Source organism: Narcine bancroftii, chromosome 7, assembly GCF_036971445.1.
Source record: "Narcine bancroftii isolate sNarBan1 chromosome 7, sNarBan1.hap1, whole genome shotgun sequence".
NCBI lineage: Eukaryota > Metazoa > Chordata > Chondrichthyes > Torpediniformes > Narcinidae > Narcine > Narcine bancroftii.
The window spans coordinates 47090615-47116785 of record NC_091475.1 but is presented as its reverse complement, the minus strand read 5'-3'; the positions used below and the strand labels follow the sequence as shown (position 1 = coordinate 47116785).

General features: G+C 40.4%; 2 long non-coding RNA genes across 6 annotated transcripts in view; one reads left to right on the top strand and one right to left on the bottom strand.

Annotated features, from left to right (window-relative positions):
- LOC138738864 (uncharacterized) overlaps positions 1 to 21567 on the bottom strand; it is a 61366-nt gene extending 39799 nt beyond the window's left edge. Inside the window, exons 1-4 of one of the 5 annotated variants that reach the window (XR_011341827.1) lie at positions 21320 to 21567; positions 11337 to 11606; positions 9741 to 9965; positions 8960 to 9051 (exon numbers count right to left, since the gene is read on the bottom strand). This is a non-coding gene — a long non-coding RNA (uncharacterized lncRNA). Of the gene's footprint in view, positions 1 to 2738; positions 2828 to 8943; positions 9966 to 11336; positions 11607 to 21319 lie in introns of those variants that run through there. The other 4 variants (XR_011341824.1, XR_011341825.1, XR_011341826.1 and 1 more) reach the window with 4 other exon arrangements.
- A 1478-nt stretch (positions 21568 to 23045) lies between these two features.
- On the top strand, positions 23046 to 25252 carry LOC138738863 (uncharacterized). The gene is made up of 2 exons (XR_011341822.1): positions 23046 to 23647; positions 24658 to 25252. It is a non-coding gene; the product is annotated as an uncharacterized lncRNA (long non-coding RNA).
- The last annotated feature ends 919 nt before the right edge of the window (positions 25253 to 26171 follow it).

The window sequence follows — 26171 nt, the reverse complement described above, 5'->3', positions numbered from 1 at the left end:
AGATAGTAGCTATGACAGGCAACTTCAGATCGATGTACGAAGGTATCAAGAAGGCTCTCTGCCCATTGCAGAGCAAGACAGCATCCCTGAAGTCATCCAGCAGTGAAATAATCACCGATAAAAGCAAGCAAGCAGAGTCTAAGCTTTAATCGAGGGAAATTGTTGTTGCTAGCTCAGCCATTGATGCCATTGATTGTCCACCAGTCATGGATGAACTCGACTCTCAACCAACCATTGATGACCTCAGCAACGCAATCGACAGTTGAGCTCCAGGGAAAGCTCCTGGCAATGATGGGATCCCTCCAGACCAGGGGTCACCAACCTTTTTGAAACTGCAAGCTACTTCAAAGGTACTGAGTAATACGAAGGGCTACCAGTTTAGAACACACTTCTGAAATAACAAAGATGCACGGTTTACCTTTAATTATATATTGTTATTAATGATATTCATCTATGTGAAGACACTGATCACTCACAATAATTATTAACAATGATTTAACAAGGTAGGAAACAGATACGTTTCAACATGTAACACTTTATTTCTATTAATCTCTGCAACTGTTTCATTTTCAAATGATCACTTTTGCAACATTTCATAGGAAATCATCATGTTCCTTTTCTACGAGCCACTAACTCTTAACAATTTTTAACAAATCATGAACAATGTACCATGTTTGTACAAGTTATCAAGTAAGATTAAACAAAAATCAACTCTCAGATTTTTAAATAAATCTTATCACATTTTGTACTAATCACCAAATCTGCAGCATTTTTAACAAAATCATGGTATCTGTCACACTTTACAAACACATTTGTCACAATTTTTCAATATTTGAATTTGTTGGAGTCAGTAAAATTAAACATTAAAGGATGGGTAATTTAATATAAAAACTTATCAACTCCAACAGAATTTAACTTTGCTATGGCACTGCCATGTTACCACTGACAACATCAGGTATCTTTGTTTGTCTGTTAGTGGGAAGCCTGGCATTGCAAGCTGCTTACCAGAGTACTGTAATCTAGGGTGCCATTTCAAACTTTACACCGCAACTCTGAGTGAGTCTTGCAGATGTGCATCAGTGAGCCGAGGTTCCTAGGTATCAACACCTCGAGCAAGGTGAACAAGTGGTTTTGAGTCTGTTTGAGGAGTGGAGAGCTATGCAAAGGCAATAAGTCACTGATCCCCTATATTTGCAGCAATGGAGGTAGAACCTGCCGTTCCAGGATCCGCCTCCATAGCCACAGTCGACCCTGCTAAACAAAACAAACGGCTGCCAGACGTGCAGTACCCATGGTTGATCAGGACCGTTGGAGTCCAAGAACTTATGTATTCCACATCAAATCAGAGAGAATTTTAAGGCCTATTCCATCATCGGAAGAACCTCTCGTAGTAGTCGGTGGAAGAATGTCAGATTTAGCTGTATGGGGGTCTTTAAAGAAATGGAATTACTTCAATAATGGGTGATATTTTTGTCCTAATGTAAAAGACAATCCAGATTTAAGGCAAATTTATTTATAACGTTTTTGTGGGGTAAAAAAAAAATCAATATATTTTGTCTTTAAGTTGTAGCAGGATGTATTTTTGATTCTTAATGCATCTTGGCTCATCAGAAACATAACAGGATTTTGACTGGAGAATTATGTTTTACTGTATATTTGGGACATGGATCATTGCCCTAGATGATTCATTGCATGGAGCAGAAAAATTAATCACTCACTTGACTGCATCATATTTTCACAGTCACCTGCTGAACACACGATTTATTAGTTAAAGCGTGCATTACAAACAACTCAATCTCCCTGTTCCCACAGATGGAGCCATAACATTTGTCCCTTGCTCAGAAGACCTTTGTAGCTGCATGCACCAGCAATGCTTGTGACTTAAGGTACTTCAAGCCGCATGAGTGGTGCTCCCAGCAGAGCTTCATTTCTGGAGGTTTCCTTCCTTCGAGCACAGCTGTTGGATGGAGTTGTGATCAAACATAACTGAATCAGATGATAAGAGGCTTTAGGCTCATTGCATTCTTACCAGTTGCAAGGCATTACTGGCAAATGGAGGGAACACAAGTAGACTTCCCCACCCCTGCTGTTGATGTTTGGATCCATGGCATTTTTTTTCAAGGATGTTTTTTAAGTTTGCTTTGATAATTATTTTCCTGTCTTCTGGGAGTTGGAGATAGGCCATTTAATTTTGGACAAAGTGACAGAATACTCCTCATGGATATGTTACAGATTTTCTTAAATGGTCAAGGGTATTATTTAGGGTGGTCAAACCTCTGGTTTTGGGCTGGACGTTCTGGCTTTTGATCCCTCTGTCCTCCATCCAGCGCCACCTCGAGCCAGACGTTAATTTGTCCTCCATTTGGGGGTGAAGTTAAATGGCAGAAAGGGCACTGATCTGATAAATGCGGCGTGCGCACCCAGGTTTCTTCTGTGCGCTGAGGGGGATGGTGAACAAAGTGCCGGCTGGCACATCCACAATGAGGGAGAAGTGTGACAGCAGCGCACCCCCAGGAGAATTCCTGACACTGACCCTGCATGCCCTCCGTTTTGGTAAGTTTGAAATGGCACCCTAGAATTATTTGTCATTCATCCTCCCAATCTATAAAGATATGTCTTGTGCAGTTACGATATTCCCATTGCTTGTGCTTTTCTTTTCTCATTGTCTGTTGCAACCTTTGTTTTCACTGGCACTCCATAAGTTCCATTGTTCTCCACATTCCTCCCCATATACTCACCAACTTCAGCAATCAAAATGGGCTCTTGGCAATTCTGAAAAATAGCCTCCATCCAATAATCTATCTGTTAAAACTGTTGTTTGGGAAGTCTGTAAACCAGAAGATGGAAATCCATACAAGTAGCTAATCTGTGTTCAGATACTCATTTTCCGTGCATTATTAGAGATCATAGCCCACAGATCTTTTCTTTTTCTCCCCTTTCTATACTGGCAGTTACAGCTCAAAGGCCAAATGGTCATCCCACCCACCAGAGTTTTGATTAATTGAAGGCAAAACTGGCAGCCAGACCTGGAGTCTGGTGCAAAAACTGACATTGGAAGAAGTCACCAGGTCAAACAGCTTCTTTGAGGCAGCGGGTGCAAGTCCACATATTGGCTTGAGATCTTTCATCATGCATGCATCAGGTTTCATCTTTTACCACCATCGGAGCTGCTTGGCTTGCAGAATTATTCAACTCTTCCATTTTTTTTTGAATTATTGAATTTGTTTATGCCTTTGTGCACAGGAGGCTTTGAGTCTATGCTGCTAATCTGGTATTGCATTAATTAAAATTCAAGTTTCATATCCTTTGATCTTTATATTTCTTCCATCTGAGCTCTTACATTCTACAATCCAACAATATCAACAGCTCTGCAGTGATCTCATAAGTCAGAAAGGGGATAAAACACAAAAAGGCTGGAGAAACTCAGCAGGTTAAACAGTGCCTTTATGTGACAAAAGTAAAGATACGTCACCAATGTTTCAGGCTTGGGGTGAGGGAACATGAGAGATATCTGAACAAAATCAGGAGGGGGGGTGGTGAGGGTGGGACATGTTTTACCCCAAGTCAGAAAGGAGAGATTACAAAACAAAGTTTGGTTCAGCCAATGAAATGGGGATTCAAAATGGCAAGTAGTAGGAAATAATGCCAGGCAGGTCAACAAATCTCAGCGCAGTGTATGGGGAGGGAGTGCGTAGGAGAGGGTGGTGAGGATGTGATGTAATGCTCGATAGAATATACGTGAAAGGGTGTTGGAGAGGTTAAAAGATATGAAGAATAGGAACAGGGAAGGAGGAAGTTGCAGGAAACAAACATGACAAGATCCTGAGATTGAGGTAGTATTTCATAGATGAGCATAAGTCAGCTCCTGACTCCATACATCTTGGATAGAATCCAGGACTTGGAGCTCAGTTCAAGGTCAGGATTGTTACAGACCTTAGTCAACCTGAAGCTGGGCTGGCCACTTGCAGCCACAATGTCATGTTTGATTGCCCCAATGAGCTTTGGCCCATATAGTTGCATTGTTATTGTGACCACTTATTTCATCTTGATAAGATCACCTGCTCTGCCTCTACCTCAGCTCATCAACTATTACTGTCCACTTTTATTATTCCTGTCCTTGATACTCCTGGCCACTCCAAGGTCATTTACTGTAACGTCCAACCACTGCATCCATCCCCTTACTTGCATCAATAATTTGATAGTTGATGGCCTTTGTCGCCTCCTGATCAAGCAATATCTTTAATTCACAATGTTTATTCTTGTTTCCAGAGCTCTCCATGTCCCTAGATCTTCCACAGGCATACAAGTGTGGGATGTTTACGCTTTTAATTCTGCCTTGAACCAACCCTAATCTCACATGCTTCACTATGATGGCCATATCTTCAACTGCCAGGCCCCAACCTTAAATTATTTCCTTGAAACCTCACTTTTTTTTCTTTCTCTCTGTTTCCTCCTTTAACATGTTGCTGAAAATGAACATCATTGACTGAACTTGTGGATTGGAGCCAATTTCATTGAATCATACTTTAGGAATTCAACTGCATTAAAGGTGCAAAATAAACTGAAGTTTTCGGGAATCCCCTTGAGAGCAAGGACTGGGAAATTGATGGATGCAGTTGCAAAGTAGAAAGTCAAGTTTTGCACAGGTACAACCCTATGAAACAGAGTTCCTCGTGTCTCAATGCAAAACATGCAGACACACAACCAGATATAACACACATGCAGAAAAACAATACATATACATAACAAGAATTCATATACACAAAAAAATATTGTTTTTATTAATATGAAAGTCTCAGATGGTTAATGTGAGCAGTTGTTCGGCATTCTCCCTGCCCGTAGGAAGCATCTGTTCCTTAGTCTGGTGGTGCTGGGTCTGATACTCCTGTATCACTTTCCTGCCAGAAGCAGCTGAAAGATGCTGTGTGCAGGGTGGAAGGGGTCCTCAATTATTTTGCGCACCCTCTGCAGACAATAATCCCACCAAACCACATTGATGTAGGAGGGAGAGAGAATGATCCTCTCTGCCTCTCTTATTGGTCCTGAGGATTGATCTCTGATGTTTGTGGTGAGACTGACAGCAATGACCTCAGTCTTAAAAACCATACAAGATGTGTATAGTTCTTCATAGTCCAACATGCAAATAGTCAAAAGGTTAGCTAATGACGTGATCAATTTCTTTCATTTGAAAGTAACTTGTTTTCGTGAATACACCAACATTTTTCTTCATGTAGAAAAGGAAAACATGAGAGAAAAAAAAATGAGATTAAAATATATAAGGAAAGTCCAGCCTGATGACACAGCTGGCCAACCTTCTGTCTCTCAGTTCTAGAGGTTCATTGGTGCTGTCCGAGTCTAGTTTGCACGTTCTCCCTGTAACTGTGTGGGTTTTCTCTTGTTGCTCCAGTTTCTTCCCACATCCTAAAGATGAGTGGGTCTGTACGTTGAGTGGCCACTGTAAATTACCCCTTGTTTGTGGGTGAGTGGAGAATAAAAAATAATGGGATTAATGCAGAATTAACACGAATGGTGTCGATGATCAACACAGAGGACTGAAGGCCCTGTTTTTTTTTGTCGCTCTGTATCTTCATCACTCCATACTTTTAAACCTGGAATTATTTAGTATCACATTCATTCATCTTCCCAGGTTCTTTGTTCCTGAAATAACTCCTCTTTTGGAATGTGCTTTCATAAAGAAAAGGCTGATGAGGTCCAAACATTAAATCAGGATGGCATGCAAAATTTTACAGATTATTTTCATTATTCACATAATTACTTAAAACAGGATCTTCTGTAGCTGCTCTTAAAAAAAGTTCAGGAAATTACAAGAGGCTTTTTGTTTGAACAAAACCTACTACCTAAATGCATAAAATACATCCCAATCCATTCAGCAGACAACAACCATCTACAACAGTCCTTCAACCCAGCTTAAAATTGCTTAGTAAACTCCATCTGGACCAAAATAAAACTGAAATTAAAGAATAGGAAGAATATTACAGCTTTTTTGCTAAAGGCTATGGTTCTTCAGTTACTTAATTACTTCCAAGAAATCCAAGTATTAAACTATAACTATCCAACACCAGTTGTTTTGTGGGGGTCAGCTGTACTTTTTAAACACCGGTTCTAATTAGCAGTGGATCCGTGACCGTTAATGTGTTTGAATTTGCCAGCATCTTTGCAGCCGTATATTAATTTAAGTTAAATTGCACGGTTACAAATCCACGCTAATTCCCCAATGAGGATAGAAATTAGTCATGTGCCATTTTTTGATTGCTACCTTTTCCTCAGCTGCTTTTTGCATTCTTTGTTCTGTGTTATATATTCCCACTGGATAATGAATTGTGCTACAGATATCTGTTTAATTGAGTTCCACATGCCAGACCTTTGCATTGCTAAAGGCAATGTCACAACAGATTAGGTTCTTGTTGCATGCCAGTAATCTGTAAACAATACACAATATGTTAAGGGAAATGATACCAAGCAGAATCCTACACTGAGCAAATGTCCAATATGCAGTATTTTGAATTTATTGATGTTTATAGACATATTTCATCCAAAGAAATTTTTATCCAGCTGTAATGATTGAAGAAAACTGCACGAGGAAACTGAAACTATGTTTTATTTCATTGATTTGTGGGTTTGGCACTTGAAAAGTTCAATGCAGTTGTCGCTTCAGTGTCTGTACATCTGGTGCATGCCACTCCAAATACAGGGTCCCAACAGCAAATATATCTCCCCGGTAAATTGTTACTGTCCTCAAACCCTGCCCTCTCTTCTATGTCCAGATGTTTGAACTACCAGTAGGATGTATGTTGGACACTGCAAAGTCACCAATTGCATTGTAGTGAGAGCCCTAAACCAAAATTACATTAATCATTTGTCCTGTCCATGGATAAAAGGACAGTATAAATATTATCTCACCATCATATTCCCCATACAACTCATCTTCAGCAATACTTTGTAAGCAAAGATTTTAACAATCCCTTCTGCATTTGAATGTGCTATTAGCTGTGTTTTATTATAGGTCATAATAATTTGGTAAGATAAAGTACTAACTATTCAGGAGCTGAAAACAGCCATGCTAAAATCAATTTTAGTGTCAGATATGACTAAGGGAATATGTCCAAACTCTGTATTACCTCTATGGGAACCACCCACTCGTTCATCTATTGCTCACAGGATACAGTCATTATAATTTCCATTGCTCTGACGTCCAATCCATCTATAAAATGAACCCAAACACTTCTTTCCAAAAAAAGTTACATGCATAGCCCTATTTAACATCATTTGAAATTACAAATATTTTACATTGTTTTTCACACCAGCAGGTGTCAGTGTGAAAAATGCAAAAGGGACGCAATGTCTGTTACAACCTTATCCTGTGAGTTGTATCTGTGACTCCAAGGTGTGACTTGGAGAAGGCTGTGGTTAGGCTGCACCTTTTGCTCTCACCCAAGGTGTTCAAGAACGCATCCATTCCATAAGTTTAGTTCCAGTTTAATTTGAGATAACCTTTTCTTGTTCTCTGTCTTCCTCTGCTGCATCTCCAGTTTCCACTTAGTTTCACAGTATCTGCTGTTAAAACCCTGTACCCCATTTTCTTTAACCCTCTATTGGCTACTGGACCTTCAACTATGCAGAACCTGTACTTGGGAATTGTTTCCATAATTGCCTTCATTGGTTTTTGCTGCTTTAATATGCATCTTCAAGCTCACCTCTGTGATCAAGGTTTAATCCCTTTATTTTACCTCTCTTTCTCTGGCTTGGAAACCATTCTTGAACTTATTTGAAGCTTAATTGGACATATTTCCCTCTTAAGTGGACAACATAAATTCTTGTTGCTCTTATTAATGATAAATGCCATTATCGTTATTGGCTCTGAGGCATCCAGCAAGGTTTCAGAAAGTATTGCTCAGAATCAAACCACGAGAAACTGGGAAGGCTGATTACTTGCTCAAGATGACTCTGTCCTTGCGTCTTGAATCTATAATGTTGCTCAAGGTTCTGTGAGAATTCTCTGGCTCATTTCAAGAAGCTGAATATATTATTCTAAATGACCTGCACTGGATAATCAAAACACGCCTACCAAACAAAAACAGGAAACGGTACAAATTCTCACCAGGTTAGGCTGCATCTGTTCAATGAGAATTTTAAATTTAGACATACAGCACCGCAACAGGCCATTTCAGCCCACGAGTACGTGCCGCCCAAACAGCCTACACCCACGGTACGTTTCGGACAGTGGGAGGGAACTGAAGCCCCTGGGGAAAACCCACGCAGATACAGGGAGAACGTACAAATAGACAGCGTGGAATTTGAATCCTGACCGCAACTGCTACACCAACCGTGCTGGCCTGAGAAGCTGAGTCAATGTTTCAGGTTGGAGATCCTCTGTCATTGATACAATTTGTATGTACAATTAATGTGCTGCTCGATCCGCTGATTTCCACCAGCAGCATATTTTTGGCAAAAGAAATTGCAGTGAAAGATGATAGAGATTATGTTGGGTGCTTCATTTTTATAGAACTTTTAAAACATGAAATATTTTTCTGCAAACCAATTGTGAGTGACTTCTATTTGTTGAACTTTATTGAGGAAATAAGGATTGATTGTGTTAAATGTGTTTGCAATCTAAAGATATGGGGCATTACTTAGAATGACTCCAGTCTTAGCCAACTGCTTTAAAAAATTGATAGAAATTGTTCAAACGGAAGAAAATTGAATTTGTGAGCAGCTAAAAGGTTATTTTTTTTACTCAAGGGATCAGGTTTTATCAGATTGTTGCCTTATCGTAATCGTCAACTGTCAGCTTGTATCCCAGGAGGCATGGCAACTGTTTTCACATTGTGATACTAATTATTAGTATCATGTTTTTCATTTCCTATTCATACAGAACATTACACAGACAGATAGTTTGCAGGTAGTTCATGGATTTACACTTTTTATTATAGTTCCAAAGTTACACTGTAGAAATATTTAACTATTGTAAATAAAATCAGAAAATGCTGGAAATACTCTGAAGACCCAGGCAGCATTTGTAAGAAGAGAGAGCTGGAAAAATGAGAAAATGTTAGTTTTAACTAATACAGAGAAGGTGATGGAGTTAGTTAAGAAGGCCTATGGGATGCTGGGATTCATTAATGGGTGGGGGGGGGGGTTTAATTCAGGAGTAGAGAAGTCATGTTGCAATTCTACAAATCTTTGGTAAGTCCACACTTTATGTTCAGTTCTGTACACCTCATTTATGGGAAGGATGTGGAAGGTTTGGAAAGGGTGCAGAGGAGATTTACCAGGATCCTGCCTGGATTGGGAAACATGAGGCAAAGTTAGGACTTTTCTCTTTGGAGCGTAGAAGGATGAGAGGAGGCTTGATAGAGGTCTACAGGATTATGAAATGCATAGATAGAATGGACAGCCAGCACCTGTTTTGCAGGGCAGGATCAGCAAACATCAGAGGACAAGTGTGCAACATTAAGGGGGATGAAAGTTTAAAGGAGACGTCGGGGGTAAGTTTTTTTGCACAGAGAGTTGTGGGTGCCAGGAATGCCTTATCAGGGATGGTGCTGATTGTTGCATCTGTGCCCTAATGTATATATGTTCTATATCTTTGGCTTGGCTTCGCGGACGAAGATTTATGGAGGGGGTAAAAAGTCCACGTCAGCTGCAGGCTCGTTTGTGGCTGACAAGTCCGATGCGGGACAGGCAGACACGATGTTCTATACAATGGCCTTAATTCACACCTTTTCAAAGTGGTGGCATGATGGTGCATCTAGCTGTGCTGCTGCCTCATTGCTCCAACAAGGTGGCTTCAATCCTGTCCTCTGATGTTGTCTGCATGAAGTTTTTAGGTTCTTTCTGCAACCCCTTGGATTTGAGGTACTCAAGTTTCCACCCATTGCCTTTGAAAGGCAGCCAACATACTGAAGGACCCATCTCTCCCCAACTACACTCTCCTTCCCCTTGACCTGTTGGGGAGAAGGTTCAAAGTTGTGAAATCATGCATCAATAGGCTCAAGGTCAGTTTCGTCTCCACAGATATAGACTCCTGATGAGCCAAACAATAAAGTTTTCATGTTGTCCTTCCTATGTACTAATTGATCTCGTCACTGCAATGCTACACTGTGCAATGTGCTTTTGTTCTTCTACCTTGAACACCTGTAAGCCTGTTAGAGCTGACTTAGCGGACTGCTTATCGAACGGACCTTCGCAGGTGTAATGTGACAATAAATTTAAGCTAAACTGAATTTAAAGATTTGTAGGCCAGTGGGTTAATTGGACACTTTTAAATTGCTCCATTTGCCAGTGAGTGTAAGATTCTGATGCAAGCTGATGAATAAATGGATTTAGTGAGGGATTAGCGTTCAAGGAGGCCTGATGATTGGCGTAGCCATAGTGGATGAAAAGGCCGTGTAACTTGTCACCAATTAAACATTCTTTTATAGTATCCACATTGGTGAGGAATCACTATCTCAAAGGAAGAACTGCAATATTGCAGTGCTGATGTTTCCAGCCATTGTTAATCTAAATTCTCAGAGACTGAAACACGAACTTCTGCAGAAGCTATAATTGTAGTAAAAACACAGAGATTCTTGAGGAACTCATTTGCTGTGTCCATAGGAGGTTTTGGGTCTGAGATCTTCCTTAAGGTGTGAGCACTCATTCCTTGAGGAACGGCTCAGGCCCAAAACGTCAGTAATATATCTTTACCTCCAATGAATGCTGCAAGACCGGCTGAGTTTTTACATTAGTCTAGATTCTCAGTTCAGGTTTTTACATTTTGGAAAGTCAGAATACTCACAATTGAGTTATGAAATGTTAATGCCTTCTGTCAAATAATTTCATTCTAAAGCAGCAGGATTTGGAAGCAGCAAAGTCAAGTATTTCGCTTATGCTCTTTGTCACCGTTCCTAACTCCAATTGGTGGGATTGGAGAACAGCTTCTGGAAATGAATCGTGTTTCAATTTAACTTAGAAATCTTTTGATTTTCAGTTAGAGAAGCTGCAAAATTTTGTTCTATTAATTTGAGGAGATTTTCAAATGGCAATCCAAAATAGGCCTCCATTTCCAGACGCTATAAAGCAAGCAACCTGGGGACAAGGATGTCGTGTGGCATTGGGTTTGATGCCTAGCTCACGGAACAATTTGTGCCACTAGACCATTAGTCTCAACCACCCAAAATTATCACAACCGCACCATTAACCATTCCATTAAAATTAATTACATGCTATAAAATTGTTGGATTTGTGCCATAATGGCAAATTAATGTTGCCAATTAAATTATGTCATATGGGTTCTATAAATTGATGTGATTTATGAGATTCACGTGAAATCTTACCTTGAAAGCCCAGAAAAGGGACATAGAGCTCAAGAGTCTGCTGAGCATATAATAATTTTTCCTGATAATTTGTTATTTTCATTTTATCTTTCTTGGCCACATCATTGCACCAGTTTGTAATCCACAAGGCTGCAAGTGTTGAAAACCAGTCCTTCTCAGGATGTCAGGTTTTTTTGATATTCATTCAGAAAATAATGTTGCGATTGAGGATGTGAGTTCAGAGAAACACAAAAGCAGCAGATGCTGGAATCTTGCGCAAACAATGAGATGCTGGAAGAGGGAAATGTAGTCAGTCAACATTTTGATCAGGATTCTTTATCGGATAAGTCAACAAATCAATAAGTAATTTGATCTTGATAAAAAAAGTTCCAACATAAAACAGTTTTTTTAGACTGCAATGTTGGGAAAATTGCTGAAAAAATTAACATAATTACTGCCTGTGTGGTCATTCACACTGGGTGCCTTTTTAGACTGCAGGTACCTTCGTGCAACAGTCCCGGGGTTGAACTAGCAGGAGAGTGGACTACCGTCAATGAATTTTTCTGGTACGATTTATACTGCAGCCTTCCTCCAAAAAGTTGTAGGGGTCCTGCAGGATAAATCGCGGTCCAGGAATCGACTCAAAATTCCTACATATTCTCTTTTTCGACTGCCTATGTAGCGGCAAAATTCCTTGATTGTGTCGCTGCATGCCTGCAGTCTAAAAACCCCCATTATGTGATTGTTCCTGCCCATGGATATATCTGACCTGCTGATCCCTCCAGCATCTCATTGGTCAAGAGTGTATCTTTATTTTGCATAACTTCAATCCCATTGATTCAATTAGGTTTACCTAATTAACTTTTCAAGAACCAATAAAACAATTCCCAAATGATTACAGTGCCCTCTACTGCTGGTTATTCTTCCTTCTTACCCCTGATCTCCTTTCTTCTCCCATTCACCTTTTAAATCCAGTGGTTTCCAAATCATTCTCGTTTCTTATCCATTGCTCACTTTTCTTTTTGTTTCTCGTTGGTTGAGGATAAAGACCCCGCGGCACAACATTGATGGTGCATTGCTGTGCCATCACAGGTTTACATTTCAGACAATATTTCAACATAGGTGAACTAAGGATGATAAAGATGTCAAGTTGGTGGCACTAAACATGAAAAAAGGCCATTCTGAGATTATCAGGTGTTTTCCCCTACATCGGGCACATGTAAAGATATATTTACCTGCCTAAGAATTTTTGTTGGCTTGCAAAGAACTCATGGTGGTATAATGTCAAACAGATCAAACCACTCATTCCAAAGTGTGTTTGGTTTATTCTTCTATTCCTCTCCATTGATCTCTCATTTGTACCCTGATGGTAATTGAATGTTCCTGTAATTGTCTGTTGAATTTGGAATTAATATTATGAAATTGTCAAGTTTATTGACAGATTCTGTTTTATTTGAGTTACTGAATTTTAATTTATCCAATTTTATTGACACAGCAGTTTGTAAATATTCTACATTAAGTGTTTGAAGTTTGATGTATTTCATTATTCCAAGAACCATTAATTCTGAGTTAGCTCAAATAAACTATTTTCTTAACCTCAAAAAAATATTTGAGGCTTTTCCAGGATCCATAAGGCATGGGAGTGAAATTAGGCCATTCGGCCCAATGAGTCTGACTCCCCATTTCATTATGGCTGATTTGCCATCCTTTTCAACTTCATTCTCCTGCCTTCGCTCGTTACCCTTAATTCCCTTCCTATTCAAGAATCTACCCACCTCTGTCTTAAATATATCTCCACACCGTCTGCAGCAAAGCATTCCACAGATTCAACACCTTCCCCATCGCTATTCTAAAGGGACATTTTGGTATTCTGATGCTATGCCCTCTGGTTCCAGACTCCCCCTCCATCAGGGAGTTTGGGTTCCAACCAACTGTTTGTAATTTGCATTGGAAAACAGGTATAGAAGAAATCCATTTAGTTCATCAAGTTGCTCCTCCATTCATTTTATCCCTTCTCGTATTTACTTAATAAAAGTACATCAATCTTTCTTGAATGTTCCATTAGTTCCAGAGCATAATCCCACATTTCTGCTCAACTTTGTATTAAAAATAAATGTTTCCAGGCTTCCTTCGAAATGATTGAGCTCAGTAATTGTACTAATGCTTTCAAGATTTTGATTTCCCATCAGGGGAAATAGTTTCCCTTCATCCAGTTCATACATCAGGATGCTCTTTACTGACTACAGTTCAGCATTTTACACCATCATTCCCTCAAAATTGATCAACAAACTCCAAGATCTGACTCTCAACACCCCATTGTGTAATTAGATCATTGTGTAATTTCCTCACCTCCAGACCACAATCAGTGAGGATTGGTAAGAATATCTCCTCCACAATCTCCATTAGTACCTGAGCACCACAGGGCTGTGTTCTTAGCCCCCAGGTCTACTCACTTTACACCTATGATTGTGTGGGTCAACAACACCATCTACAAATATGCTGTTGATATCATGGTAGTGGGTTGTAAAAAGAAAGGTGATGAGCCATCTTACAGGAGGGAGATAACCAAGGAGCTGATTGTTGACTTCAGGAAGGGAAATACAGCTCTATACAATCCAGTGATCATTGAGGGGTCAGAGGTAGAGAGAGTGAGAAAATTTACGTTCTTGGGAGTCACTATCTCGGAGGATCTTTCCTGGACCTAACACAATAATGGCATCATGAAAACAGGAGTTTGCAGAGGTTTGGTATTTGGTATGACATTTGAAACCCTGGGAAATTTCTCCAGATGTGTTGTAAAAAGTGTGCTGACCGGCTGCATCGCAGTCTGTCACCAATACCTCTGAGCATAAACCCTGCAAAAGGTAGCGGGCACAGCCTTGGAGATCCCTCCCCACCATTGAGAATGTCTCTAGGGAACACTACTTTGTTCTCTCTGCTGTCATCAGGAAATAGGTATGGGTGCCACAATACTCGTACCACCAGGTTTAGGAACAGCTGCGACCCCTCCACCATCAGACTCCTCAACGACAAACTCAATCAGGAACTCATTTAAGGACTCTTATTTTTGTACTTGATTGTTTTTTTCTCTCTGTTTTGCACAGTCAATTGTTTTCAGTGTATTTTTTAGCATGAGTATGTTGTTAGTGTTTTTTTTGCACTACCCTTAATTGGTCATTCTGCCTCGCCCGCGGGAAAAGGAATCTCATGCTACTTGTATGTGATGTCATGTACGTATCCTGTCAATAAATCTGAATCCTTCAACATGTTTGATGTGTTGATCAGATCACCACTCCGTCACAGCATTTATGTCGTAGCATTTCCTCTTACCTCCAATCCTAGCTATAGTGGGGAACAACTGGGTAGTTTTACAGACTTTGTGACCACCCGACTTGATTGGCATCTTTGGTTCTTCAGCACTCAGAGCTCCATTGAGATAAAATTAAAGCTTGAACAGAACCTGGTTCAGCTGTGGCCAAACAAAACAACAATACCTACAAATTGTGCTTTATTGCCAAGGCAAAATCGTATTAATGAGAGCAGTGCAGATGACTCTGTCAACGAAGACTTCTGTAAGGCCATTCGGCAAAATGCTACATGGGAGACTAGTCGTCAAAGGAAAGTTGCCAAACTGCGTCCAAAGTTGGCTTGGTAGTAGGAGACATAGCGATAGTGAAGTGTTTGAGATTTGAAAAAGGTGAATTGTGGTGTCCCACAGCTGCTGGGAACTGAACTATTTGTGATATATACGAATGATTTGCATGTGAATTTCACAGCTATGGTTGGTAGGTTTGCAGATTATACTAAAATCAAGTGTTAAGGAGGATAGTCATAAAATGTAAGATGATATTAGTCAATTGGTAAGATGGCAAGAGCAATGGAAGATGAACTTTAAGCCTGATAAATGTGAGGTGTTGCACATGGGGAACAAGTATTATCAACACAATAAGGACCCCAGGAAGAATTAATGGGCAGAGGACCTCTGTATACAAGTTGAAAGATGTCTGATTGGGGCAGCTCAGGGAGATAAAATGGTGAAGAATGAATCTATGAAACTTGCCTTTATAAGCCAAGATATCGAACATAAGAGTAAAGAAGTTATGGGACAACTTTCCAAAACATTGGTGAGTTCACAATTGAAGTTCTGTTTGCCACCCTTTAGAACGGTGTGATTACACACCAGAGAATGCTGAAGAGATTCACCAGAATGTTTCATTGAATTGATATTTCCAGTTAGGAATAGGGATCAAAGAGTCAATTTTTTTTTTCCTTGGAGTGGAGGAGGTTGAGGCTGGAGGGTGGGTGGGTAGAGATGTGCAGAATTGGAGAGGTTTTGATAGGGCAGGTGGTATCATGTTTTCCCTATAGCAAAATAATCTAAAACTAATGGCCATAGGTTGAGGTAAAGGGTAAGATATTTAGAGGACATCTGAGGAAGAATTTCTTCAGCAAGCGCCTGGTTGGATCCTGGAATGCATTGCTGGAATTAGTGGTTGAGGCAAATACTTTCTTAACTTTTAAGCAATATTTAGAATAATAATTTGAATTGCCAAGACATAGAAGGCTACAGAACAAATCAAGAAAACAGGGTAAATATTGATGGTAATGGTTGGAATGGACATAGTGGGCTGGATGGCCTGGCTCCAACCCTACATACACTACTGGGACAATGGACATCATCGTTGAGAGGTTGTGCATCAAGTCGCAGCAGCTCTGCTCCTTAATGCTGAAACTCCTTCCCCAGCTGCCCTGTTGGAATACTGGTACTCGGGTCACGATGAATCATCCACAGATTTGGGAAACTGTCCCTTCATTCATCCTCACAGCTATTTCCACTGACTGGCAAAACAATTTCCAGAGGAAAAGCCAATGTCTGCCTTTGATAGATGGCAACGTGCCAGTGTGTGCCTTTCAAAACTGATTTGAATGGATGTGATGCCATGAAATCTCAGTCAAGCTCACAATGAAACACCATTAATCTTGCTGCAAGAAGCAGGTTTAGTCAAGAAATAGAGGAATGTGTCCAAACTATCAAATGTTAATCATGCAGTGATGTGGCTGGTATTTCTAATTGATGGTTTGGTGGGATCACATTCAGCTGAAAAGACATTCTACTTAAAAGTCATTGAGTTATACAGCATGCAAATAAGCCATTTAGCCCATCTGGTCCATGCTAACCAAGTGTCCTAGTTGAGGTAGTCCTGTTTCCCTATATTTAGATCATGTTCATCCAAAGAATCCATATCCATATACCTGTCCAAATAATGTTTTAAAAGTCACAATGTTTCTCCCTCTACTACTTTCTCATTCCACATATCCATGCCCTCTTTGTGACAAAGTTGGCTCTCAAGACTTCTTTAAATTTTTCCCCTCTCTCCTTAAATCCTGTGTCTTCGAGTTTTAGATTTCCCTGCCCCAAAGAAAAAGCCTCTGACCATTCACCCTATTTATGCCCATCATAAATCTCCAAGATGTCAATCTCCAATGCTCCAAGGAAAGGCCCCTGACATATTTAATCTTTATCTATAATTTATTTTAAAAAAGTACTGAAACTCTGGATGGGATTCCAAGGAACCTGATAAATCACAAGGGAAAGGTCACAACAATTATGAAAGGGGATCAGAAGAAGCCCTGTTGAATTTAAGAGAGGAACAAATGCATTTGTCTTGATGCACAAGGCCCAAATTAAGAAAATACTTATGTTTGTTTATCTGTCACAAACCTTATGCCCTGATAACATTGGTAGGAATAACCAGCTTGCAATGATAAACAAATCCTTACCCCAGAGAGAGTAGAGAAGGAGTCAACAATGCAAGAAAGAAATTGGGCTGCCTTCCTGCAAAAATCTCCCAACTGTTGATGGCCCTAGATCTAAAGCTAAAGTGGTTTAAAACTAAAGGCATAGAACTGTGCCTTAGGAAAAAAAGTATTATACTTTTCAAGGAACTTGGAGAGGGCAAGGGTATAGTCTTTTGTCAAGCTTTGGAAATGTGAGTCTCTGAAGAGATACAATTGCAGAGTTTTGATTTGCAGACATATTTATTAAAAGATGTGAAAGTGAAAGAACTTTGTGCCCTCTTGCCCTACTACATCCCTCCTCACCTCCACTGACTCCCCCAGATACCTGCACATGCCTCGTTACCACCCAGATCCCAGAACTTCCTGCTCTAGCCCTGAAGAAAGAAGAAGACCATTGTTAAGGCCGAAAGCCAATGGTCGGGTCAGAAGACTTTTTTTCTACAGTTTCATGATGGCTTCTGGATAATTTTCTGTCTGTCAATGAAGTTCAAAACCAAACAACCAGCTTCTGGGATAAGAAAATCTCTTGGAAGAACAGCATAACTCTTTCATCACTGCCTTCACTCCTATCCCTGTGAGTCTTTTTGTTGATGAGTATTCCAGCTAGCCATGGCATATTTTGTTGAGTGCCCTGGACTGGGATGGGGGTGGTGGTGGGCAGGCTGGTGGTCGCACTAGCTTTCCAAACTGCTAATGAGGCAGGTTGGCACAAATCCTCCTTCTGCCACTGACTGAAGTATCACCAACTACAAAAACAGGTCCAACACCACTGCTTCCCACTGAATATGATTAAAGACACTAAAGTCCTTATTCTTGATGTCTATAGGAAAGAGTTGAATTCTACAGCTTTGGAGATAAATGAAGCAGATAAAATTGATGATAATTAATGTAAAATTCAGATAGACCTGTGATGTTTCAAAATCTTTTGCTTCTTTTCACTATTGCTTTGCTATTCTCTACCCCTCCAATTTCTGTTGGGCTTACAGTTCTCCAAAAACAAAGTCATTTTGGTCATGAACAAGTAATGAGTTGCTGGTGGTTTTTAGTAGGTCAGTCAGCATTTCAGGTCAGAGTCTTTGTCGAGACCTGTCGCCATTTTGGGTTGGAACTCTTTATTGGGACCTCAGTTACATTTTGGTGCAGCCCTTTATCGAGACCTCAGTCAATATTTTGGGTCTTCACCTTTTGTCATCTTTAGATTTACACAAAACATCTGTGCCTTCAGCTAGTCATTCCCTCCTGAAATCTGTCTCTCTTCCCTTGTATTTTTCATATCTTTAGACCAAGCTTTTGGTTATCTGTCTCAGTGTCTCCTTCTGTAACTCAGTACCATGGATTAATTGATGTTATTGAAAAATATACAGGCAAACTCCACTACACGCTACTTCAATCAATGCAAAATTCAGTTACCATGCTTTGGAAAACTGCAACCATTTACACGTGTAATTTTTCAGTTACTGCAAGATATATCCGAATTTCTGCAAAACTCGAGGTACAAAGCAGATTGTGTGAACGGCCTTAAATAAAATATGGACAAATGACAGTCAGACTTGGTGTGAGCCCCCTATTAAATATGTATGAAAGAAAATGTGGAAAAGCATCTGACAGTGATATTAAAAGGGAAAAAAAACAATTACTTTAGAAGAAAAGCCTGAAGTTATTAAACGACATTAAGACGGTGCCAGCAATGTGAAAATTGGACATGATCTAGGCTACAATAAGTCAATGGTACACACAATTTTAAGTAAGAAGCACAAATATTAAAGTTGCGTCAGTTTCTTGAAATGCAAATTACTCGAAACAGAAGTCCATTAATGATTGAAATGGAAAGGCTACTTCATCTTTGGACTGAAGATTGTAACCAAAAGCGAATACCACTTTGTACAAAAAGAACATTCAAATCAAAGCTTTCAACATATTTTCAATGCTTAAAGAAAATAGATTTCAAGGGGATACGGAAACTTTTGCTTTAAACATCCAACAGGATTACACAATGTAAGAATTACAGGGGAAGCTGTTTAAAAAAAACACTGCTGCCAAGGATTTTTATCCACATGTTGATCCTCACATGGAAAGAAACATGGAAGTCCGCAGCAATTTGGGAAAAGTGATTGCTTGCTGTAGGAAATTGTAGAGTGAGAAAAAAAATCAAAATCTGTGCAGTCAAATTTGGCCAAATATTTTTCTAAGGAATTGTTTAGTTATGATGTAATTATGAAATAAGTGAAAAATATCATCATTTTTATTAACCGTAACAGTTTTGGCATTATATGCAGCTAAAAGTTGTTTTTAAAATACATTTTTATAAGTCTTGATAGACAATCTGAAAGGTCGTGAATTCATTGAATTATTCCCATTGATTCTATTAATTACTTAACACAAATTAGTCTGACGTGTGTAAAAATTGGAACAAATTAATTGCATAAAACAGGGTTTTCCTGTATTAGAGTTGCTATATAAATCCCAGTACAGTAGTTGTTGTTCAATGGCCTCGTCCTCCTGAACTTCAGGGTCTATTTTAATTGGAACTTGATCAATGTCTTAGAGATTCTCATTGGACTAATAAAGATTGTGACACAGTCATGGGAAAATTGCCAGGGAACTAATGAAGGGAACCAACAGAGTGACGTATACTCAGTGAGGGTGTAACTTTTTGGGAGCTGTGGTCACAAATCTTCTCCCTATTCAGTAAACACTGAGATTCACCTGGGTTGTTTCAATGTAAATTGATTGTAACCCTACACCTGTTGATGCCGTAGTTAATATTAGCCTTCACTCTTTTACATGAAGTTGGTGGCACATTGTATCATGGGCATTTACTGCCCCATTATGTCAATGCTGACTGAAAGCAAGTTATTTTGTCTCATCTTGCTTCCAAATTCTCTGACCCTGAGCCAGCCCGAGTCCTCAATACTCATGTACTTTTTAAATTTTTCTCAAGATTCAAGATTCCTTTTATTATCAGGATTTATTGTCATGAAATTCGATGTTTGCAGGAGCATCAAAGTTCAAGCAAACATATTCTAACCATCTTACAACTTAACAATAAAAAAATAAAATAATAACAATAATAGAGCATGAAAAGTAAGGCATTGATTATTCAGGAATCTGACGCCAGCGGGGAAGAAGCTGTCCTTGTGCCACTGAGTGCTCAACTTTAGGCTCCTGTACCTTTTTCCCGATGGTAGCAGAGTGAAGAGTGCGCGGCCTGGGTGGTGAGGGTCCTTGAGGATAGAGGCTGCTTTAAGACACCGCCTCATGTAGATGTCTTTGATGGAGTGAAGTCTTGTGCCTGTGATATTGGAGGCTGAGTTGGCAACCTTCTGGAGTTTATTCTTGTCCTGAGAGTTGGTGCCTCCATACCAGGCAGTGATGTCACCAGCCAGAATTCTCTCCATGGAAGTTTACGAGAGTCTTGGGTAACATACCAAATCTCCTCAGACACCTCACGAAGTACAGCCACTGGCGATCCTTCTTTGTGAGTGCATCAACGTAGAGGGTCCAGAACAGATTCTCAGAGATGTTGACATCAGGAATTTGAAGTTCTTGACCCTCTCCATTACTGAACCCTCAATGAGGACTGGGTCATGTTCCCCTGACTTCTTCCTGAAATCCACAATCATCTCCTTGGTTTTGCTGAAGTTGAGGGCAAGGTTGTTGTTGTGACCCAACTCAACGAGCTGATCTATCTCCCTCCTGTGCACTTCCTCATGGCCGTTTGCAATTTTGCCGACAACTGTGGTGTCATCGGCAAACATGCAGATGGCATTGGAATTGTGCCTGGCCACACAGTCATGGGTGTATAACAAGGAGAGCAGTTGGCTAAGCACACATCCTTGGGGTGCGCCTGTATTAATGATCAGTGAGGAGAAGTTGTTTTCAAATCGTACTGACTGTAGTCTGACAATGAGAAAGACAAGGATCCAGCTGTGGGGGCTGTGCGGGGGGGCCTAGATTTTATAGGTTCTTGCTCAACACTGAGGGAATAATGTTATTGAAGGCCAAACTGTCGTCGATGAAGAGCAGCCATATGTATGAATTGCTGTTTTTGAGGTGATCCTGAGCTAAGTTGAGATCCAGCGATATTGCATCTGCTGTGGAGTGATTGTGACGATAGGTGAATTGCAGTAGGTCCAGATCTTTACTTAGGTACATGTTCATTCCAGCCACGTAATATTACAAAAACAAACCTGTCCTTTACTCACCCATTCAAACAGTAATTTTAGGCCCCCACCAAACCTCTCTGCCTTTGTGGCGGACCCAGCGGCCGCACAGCTGGGCAGGCAGAATCACCACACTGAGCGGCCAGCATAGAATGGTGTGGGCTCCCCTTCTTTGCCCAGGAGAAGCCCATGTTTACAGACCTGCGGGGGTTGATGGAGCACGTTGCTTCCCTGCTGGCATGTTGCCAGAGAGACAATGACTCTGCAGCATGCTGACATCACTCCCCTTTGTGAGGTGCGCGGACATCAATCCCCTTTATGAAGCACACTGGCATCACTCCCCCTTGTGAAGCGCACTGACATCACTCTCCTTTATGAAGTACACTGACATCACTCCCCTTTGTGAGGCGCACTGACATCACTCTCCTTTATGAAGCACACTGACATCACCCCCCTTTGTGAGGCGCGTTGACATCACTCCCATTTATGAAGTGCACGATTGTTTAAAAAAACTATTGGTAGTTGACTCTTCTCTGGTAAGCTGTGTTAACATAATTCTATACCCTCTGTGCCAGGAAATAGATCCTTCCCAGCATTTTATTACTCATGATTCTGAATTCAACAAAGAATTAAGAATTATCATGAAATCTCTGGTTGTGTGCCTGCATGTTTTGCTCTTGAACACTATTTTGACGTGTTGTACTTGCACATTTGGATGGCAATAAACTTGAAATTTAAGTTTCATAACTCTGACTGAGTAAAGAGTTTTTAACAAAAAAAAAACCTGTTTTGTTTATTTGTTATAAAAACACAAAAATGCTGAAGGAACTCAGCCAGTCCTGCAGCATCCATTGGAGGGAAAGGTATGTAACCAATGTTTTGGGCTTGAGCCCTTCTTCAAGATCCGAACAAAAACAGAGAGGTTCCTGAATTATAAGGCAAGGGGAGGAGCACAGGCCAACAGACAAGAGGCAATCATTGGACATGGATAGCACAGGAGAGGTAAGGTGAGAATTAATTTTGGGGGGGGGGGGCTGGTTGAGGGTAGCCCTGTTAATACAGAGCAGGAGGAAAGGAGACAGAGGGAAAGGGAGACTGACAGAGTTAGAGGAAAGGAGACATAGGGATAGGGGAAGGAAAGAGAAGGGTGGGTGGCTAACGGAAACCAGAGAAGCTGATGTTAATGCCTTTGGGTTGCAGGGTGCCCAGACAGAATATGAGGTGGGGGTCCTCCAATTTCCAGGTGGTCTCAGTTTGGCTGTTAATGAGACCACAGACAGATAAATTGGCACGCGAATGAAGTGGGGAATTGAAATGGGTGGCCACTGGGAGATCCAAACTATTGAGGTGGACAGAGCAGAGGCGCTCAATGAAGCGATCTTCCAGTCTGTGTCCCCAATGCAGCAAGGATGGAGCCACAGGTGCATGCCATGCTTCTTGTAGTCACAGGTATTTGTACCAAGGGGGTGACTGGTGGATGAGGAAGTCAGGAGGGAACAGTACCCGTGAAAGGCACAAAGGGGAAGGTGTACTTGGTGGTTGGATCATGTAGAAGGTGGCGGAAATTGGAGAGGATGGTATGTTGGATGTGGAAGTTGGTGGGGTGGTAGGTGAGGACTAGGGGAATCCTGTCCTTGTGACATGTGGAGGTGGAGGGGGTAGGGCAGATGTGCGGGTAATAGAGGGTATGAGGGTGAAGGCCAAGTTGATGATGGTGGGGGGAAGCCAGAGTTTGAAGGAGGAGGTCATCTCACCTGATCAACTCTCACCTTTTCTCTCTTTTCCTTCTATCCATGACCATTGTTGGCCTTTGGTCTATTGGCCTGTGTTCTTCCTCCCAGCCTTTTTTTAATTTAGGTTCCTGTTGGCTTTTCGCTCACACCTTGAAGAAGGGCTCGGGCCCGAAACATTGGTTAAATATCTTTACCTCTTGTGAACACTGCAACAGTTTCTCCAGTATATTTGTATTTTTACTCCAGTCGCATCATGTGCAGACTTTTGTGTTTCACTTTGTTTATTTGTAACTTTTATTTATTTTCAAATATTTAATGTCAATGACATGGGTGTGATTGGGATTGGAAATGATGTAGTGTGGAAACAGCATGAAGCGAATTAACACAGTCAGTTGAACTGAAATACAGCTGAGTTAATGATTGGAAGTCAGGTGATGATCATTACCTTCCTCTCCCTTTCAGCCTGGGTAATATCTAATAACCGATTCCCCAGTTTGTATCAATATCATTCACTGTTACAGTGAAACCATTATGACATTAATTATATTTTTTAATTTTTCATGGTATATTTTGACAAGATGTATTACCAATGATGCTCATTCCACTATTTGGGTGTGATAGCATAACAAAGTTAAAGGTATGTAATTCTTGGAATTGTGCAGTGCAATTTTACTACAGAGATTTTTTAAATAAAGTTTTTGTTAATAGACCTGTTATATTAGGCAAGTAATAGTTTGTTAAATATAAGCAGTGAATTTTGCATCAATAAAAAGTGCAACACCAATGTTAACTTTGTGTTAATCTGGCAATGTTGAGGTATTGAGACAATGCAAGACATTGCTTGTGTCCCGAAAATGAGAGAGGCACAGTCATCTAGGAAAATTTAAAGGCACAGATATCAATGTGTGGAGTGATGAAATTGAGGATATAGAAGAGGGGAGAAATGAATGAACGTGACTTAAGAATATAAAAAACAGGAGCGAGAGTTGGCCATCTGGCCTGTGAACCTGCTCTCCCATTCAGTAAACTGATGGTCGATCTGGCTGTGGAATTGACTCTCAGCTCAGAGCACAGATCTCTTGAAGGATTATATTGCACTGATTATTTTTTAAGCTACATCCATTTTAATAAAACAAAACTCAGAACTCAGAGAGTTGTGCAGGATCTATGGAAAGGTACCATTTTGAACTGCCTGGCATGCTGAGTTTTTCCAGCGGTTTCCGTTTCTTGTTTCCAATTTCTGGCATCTGCAACTTTAAATTTTTCACTGCCCCTCAGTGATCTGTTTCAGTACTGCAATTCTTGGAAAATAATGAAGAGAAATAATACAGTTCTCAACATCATGTACTCAATAAAGGAAGCTTTTACGATTTGCAAAAGTCGGATTGTGAGAATGCTGAACACAAATTTGAATTTGTCATAATTTGCAAGCCAACACATTATAGCCTTAATATTTGATCCGATACTATTTATTGTCATGCAATAAAACAGAAATGTAAGTTTATACAAAAATGTCTTGTTTTCCATAAGGCAGACAATGGTTCCCCATCATTGTTGCCTGATGCCCCTTACAGTCAGAAAAAGAAAGGCAAAAGAAAGCCCCCCCGATTGACCGTGTCTGTGTATTTGCCTCCATTGCTCTTGCAGTCACATAAAACTTCAGTTCAGTTCAAACCATCAACAACTGGAGCCCAGATCCAAACCTCCAACACGATGAGGAGGACCTCAGCATCCTCTAGAATCCAGATTCAGATACTTGGTTCTCATGAGCTGGTCTCCAGCAGCCTGCAGCCCTGGCTAAGTCCTTTGACATCAAGTCGTCAACGATTCGCTGCCTGTGTGTGCCCTTCAGCCACTGAGATGCTCGCTGGTCCACCACCATGGTCACTACCCTTCAAGTAATCTCCTCTGCTACTTCTCAATATGGGGTGTTCTCCCTGCTACTGATGCCCTGCACCAGTCCGCTGCTCCCCCAGATTCGGCAACCCTTCATAGCCACTGCCAAGCTCAGCCACCGCCATCTTGGGTCCAGAACCCATGATCACAGAATTTTAAATACAGGCAAACCCCGCTATATCCGACTTCAATCAATGCAAATTTCAGTTACTGCAATTTTGAAAACTGCGACCATTTCCTGTTTTACCCGTGTAATTATTCATAAGATCTTTGTAGAGATTTTTGGAAAACTCGAGTTACAAGCAGATCGTGTGAATGGGTCTAAATAAAATATGCGCAAATGACAGTCAGACTCTGTGTGTACCCCCTATTAAATATGAATAAAAGAATTTGACAGTAATAGTAAAAGGAAAAAAAATAGCTATTACTTTAGAAGAAAAACTTGAAGTTATTAAATAACATGAAGACAATGCCAGCAATGTGAAAATCAGACACAAGCTGGGCTACAATGAGTCAATAGTAAACACAATTTTAAGTGAGAAGCACAAATATAAAGAACAAGTGTTATGAGCCCAGAGGACCCCAAACCCCAGCAGCAATTGATATTCACCAAGACAAATAATCGTTACTTAAACAAAATTGGCTTTTAATTATCTTTATACATGAAAACAGAATCAAACTTTAAATTATCACTATTAACTTAACTAACCTAACTTAACCCCCTTCTAATTCTAAGCGCACGTGTATGTAATTTGTGTGTAAGTTCAGTAACTTTCTTTGATTCACAGTCCAATATCACTTCTCATTCCTCCAAGTTTACTGATTGCAGGCAATTCTTATACTGTGCACAGAATTTAACATTTATGAAGTTCACCAGGCTTTGGTGCTTGAAAGGTAAATGGTTACCGCTCAGGAAGGTTCTAGTCAGTTTTTAGAGAAAGACTTGTTGTTCGCTGGACACCCACAACTGATTCCTTGTAACCAGCTACTTCAGTGTCTTGTTGAAGAAACTTGCTCCATCAGGGTTTTCCAGAATATAACCCTTTTCTTTCAGGTCACCACAGAGTTCCTTTTTGTTTCACTTATTTCAAATGAAACATTAGGCAGTCAGTCCTCTCCTCTTGTATGAACCAATAGGGCTTTGACCAGGCTGAACTAAGTACTTACAACCCATCTTCAAAATGGGGTTTTTCCACAAGCCTGCCAGTTCCAGCTGTTGCTGCTGACTGTAAAACTGCAGAACTGATCTCCCTCTCTCTCTCTCA